Source organism: Lactuca serriola, chromosome 3, assembly GCF_051521515.1.
Source record: "Lactuca serriola cultivar US96UC23 chromosome 3, Lser_US96UC23_V15, whole genome shotgun sequence".
Lineage (NCBI taxonomy): Eukaryota > Viridiplantae > Streptophyta > Magnoliopsida > Asterales > Asteraceae > Lactuca > Lactuca serriola.
In genome coordinates, this window is record NC_136410.1 from 204,288,634 (window position 1) to 204,292,646 (window position 4,013).

The 4,013-nt window shown below is 33.3% G+C and overlaps 1 long non-coding RNA gene across 1 annotated transcript; it reads left to right on the forward strand.

Moving 5' to 3' along the window:
* The first annotated feature begins 1,306 nt into the window (after window positions 1–1,306).
* LOC145093525 (uncharacterized) lies at window positions 1,307–3,764 on the forward strand. The gene is made up of 2 exons (XR_013702903.1): window positions 1,307–1,594; window positions 2,022–3,764. It is a non-coding gene; the product is annotated as an uncharacterized LOC145093525 (long non-coding RNA).
* The last annotated feature ends 249 nt before the right edge of the window (window positions 3,765–4,013 follow it).

Consider the following 4,013-nt stretch of genomic DNA (forward strand, 5'->3'; position numbering starts at 1 on the left):
TTACTTATTTTAATGTATTTTAATAAATTTTATATATTTATTTAAAAATAAAAAGTTTAAAATAAAGATTAAGCCATACCCTCGTGGATAAATGAAGTCCCGAACGTAACACAAACTAAGGGAGTAATTGTTTGACATATTAAGACTTGTAATATATGAACTCCTAAGCGTTAAGAGCGTTTCGTTTGAAAAAAAAATATGTCTCTTCTTAGCCAGGTCAGATGTAAAAACCTTTTATGCTTGTGTTAATCTTTCTATGTTTTGGCACGGAGCTTTTGGAAGCGTTTGGGAGCTTCTAGCTTTTAGCTTTTGATAAAACGCTCTAATTTAAACAAAAAGCTTCGTTTGGCAATATGAGCGTTTAGCTTTTAGTTTTAACAAAATGCTCCGATTCTAAAAGCTACTTCATGTAGCGTTTAACAAAACGCCCATGAGCTTTTGAAATCAATTTCCATAATTACACTTAAAAAATATTTATATATTTATTTATTTATTTTTAATAAATTATCCTTTTATGTAGTTTTATATATTTCAAAAGCTTTCAGCTACTTTTGCCAAACATTCATATAACAAATAAAAGTTACAGCTTCCCGCTACCAGCTATCTACTACACGCTACCCGCTACCAGCTAACCGCTACCCGCTTCCAGCTAACAACTACTTTTGCCAAACACACCCAAATTACCTACACAATTTTAGACAACGATTAAAAGTATGACAGTAAAAGTAAATGACGTGTTTGAAGTTTAGTAATATTTAATTGACAAAATTGCAAAAATAGTCCCTGTGGTATGCAAATTTTGGGGTTTTAATCCAAACCTTGATTTTTTTGGTTCCATGATATTTTGGAGTGGTTTGTATGTGTTTTTGGTCCCTTGGCTTAACTCCCGTTAAATAGGATCTATTACGCCTCCTCATGTGCCTCATGCGTTAAACAGATCCTATTTAAAGGGAGTTAAGTCCAGGGACCAAAACACACATACAAATCGCTTCAAAATGACCATGGATCCAAAAAATTCATGGTTTGGACTAAAACCCCAAAAATTTACATACCACAGGGACCATTTTTGCAATTTTTCTATTTAATTAGTGAATCCTAATTAAATTGGTTTAATGTTAATCTTTAATTTGAGAAAAAAGTATTTTAATATAATCAAATCAAATTTTGATATCTAAATAAGTTTTTAAATATTAAAAGAATTTAAATTTAATTTGAATATAAATATGAATTTTATAGTTTAAAATTTAAATCGGATATATAGTTTTAAAATTTATAAAAGTATTTAGAAAAATATTCAACGTTTTGAACATAAACCAATTTTAACCTAAAGACGCCTCCTAGTCTACCGTTCACTTCTCTCAGCGTCCATCCTCCCGTTCTCTCTTCACCACTTCGATCGCCGGCCAGATACTGACGTCGATCGTCGCTCAGACTACGGACGTCGACCGCCGTTCGGGATGTCGACGGCAGCTGCGACAGTGGTACTCTTCCTCTGCGCTGAGCACTATCCGGACGGTACCCTTCTTCTACACCGGTCTGTTTCCCCGACGTCGACCGGAGAACTAATCTCCGCCGGCGAGCTTCATCTGAGAAGGTATTCTTCCACCTTTCTCGTTTTCTGATTATTATTATTATTATTATTATTATTATTATTATTATTATTATTATTATTATTATTTTCGTGTGTGTGTGAGTGTGTCGCGCGTGTGTGTTTTATATGCTGAAATCAGATAATCTGGTGCTGAACATGAAACTATTTTTCTGATTTTTTTATGCCGATGTTGTTATGATAATATTGTGAAGCTAAAATCTGCAATCTTGTGTATTATGAAGCTGAACTCCGAAATTTGAGTTTATTTTGTTGAAATCTAATATCGTGAAGCTAAAATTTGTGTTACGAAACTGAACCCTGTAATTTTTACTTAAAATGCTATATTAACTTGGTTTCATTTTTTACCATAGGCTGCTTGTTATTGATCTTGGTGTTTTTTTTTTTTTTTTTTTTTTTTTTTTTGTACAAGTGATGATGACAGTGTGGCGAGTATGGGCAAAAGAAGAACACATGAAAGAGTTGTGGGGGTTTCGGATTAATTTAATTAAACATGAGCAATGTGGTTTTTAAGGTCAATTCGCTGTTATTGGTTATTACAGTTACTTATAAAACCAATATGGCTACAAATGTTTGTAAGGTTCAACATTGTCATACAATCAGGCCTCAAGTCCAACCTTATCATTCTAGCATATACCGTCAAAGCTTCACCTTCTCTTCCATGTTTAGCAAGAGCATAATCACTGAAGCCCAAATGTGTGAATTCATCTTCGTAATTGATGTTAAGAAAAAAACTTTTATCAAGTACTCAAGGGAGACACAATTAGAGTAACCCCAAATTAGATTGTTTCTTACACACATGTAGTAATCTCATGCTTTTTTGATATGAGAATCAACAGTCTTCAAACTTCTAATTTTACTATCAGAGAAATTTTTTATAATTGTGGTTAGTGTTTGCTCGTTGGGATAGAGATCTCTTAGTCCAGACAAACGCAAGCTAATCACAATATGAAAATTTTCCTCGATGATGCAATCAAATGTTTTCAAGATGGTTCATTCTTATGTTATCAAATAATCAAAGTACGAGATTACTACATTTTTATGAGAAACAACCTAATTAAGGGTTATTCTAATTGTATCTCATTTGAGTACGCAATAAAAGATTTTCATAACATCAAGATTAGGAAGATAAATTCGTATAGTTGGCATTCACTGATCAATGCTTTTTGCTAAACATGGAAGAGGAGCTAAAGCTTTGGCAGTATTTGATAGAATAATAAGTTTGAACTTGAAGAACAATTATGTGACAATGTTTAATGTTATAAGCGCCTGTAGCCATGTTAACTTTATAAGCCAAGACATACAAGTTTTCATTATACCGACCATGGAGTTGGCCCCAAGTAATCAAACTTTGTTCATATTTAGTTGACTTAATCACAAGACCCGACTACTTGGTGGAAGCTAAGTTATTGATCCCAAGTTAGCGAGGAAGACTGTCGGTAAGGACTCATTAAATATAATTTTCGCTAGGAAGAGTTTCCTCAACAAAAAAAATTGAAATGAGGGTAGAAGGGCTAGAAACAATGGTGCTTTAGGAACCACAATCGGCCAAATTTGATAATAGACAGATACATATAAGTAGCTTCTTTGTTATCTCCTTTTATTTTCAACGTATTTGATTTAACCACTTGTAGCTGTGTTCCTGGCATTATTGTCAATAGCGATCATAGCGATAGCTATAGCGAATAGTGAGGCAAGGCGATGCAATGTTGCAATGGGGTTCAAAGTGACTGAATAGCGACATAGCGATATTTATTGGTTTTCTTCAAATTAGATATTTTTTTTTCTTTAAGATTTTGATTTGGAAATTATCATTCCAATAAATGCACATCCTCATAACCAGAAAGGTTTGATGGAAATGCTGAAGGTAGTGCTCAAACTTCAAAATTAAGGCTACCATGTATTAAAGAAGTTGAAGTTAATGGTATCACTGTGAAGATCAAATATTGTGTTGAAAGATTTGTCATCATTGCCCTTGGGTTGGACAGTGTATAGGCCTGGTAAGAAGTCCATTTGTTGGCCATGACAAACTATAACATATTGTAATTGTGCTTTTGATATGGTGTTTGTTTTGGACATTTATCCCCATGGTTTAGTTTTGTTTTGGATTTGACCCTTCATTTGAGGTGATAAACTATAATATTACAATTTTGCCTATCGTTTTGTTTTTGTTCTTAGTTTTTAAACTAAATTACTAATTTGTTCACATACGGGGTAAAATACTCGTTTTATATGGGGCAGGAACCAAAAATGTTATGAAACCCTCTGATAAATACTAGAAAATGCAAAAAGATTCCTTTTTGGGTGTAAATGAAAAGAACAGCTAAACAGTTGATTTTTTTTAGTTATGCAATTGTAAAAAGAACAGCTAAGCAGATTTGGGGACCATGGGGGCCGCGTCCCA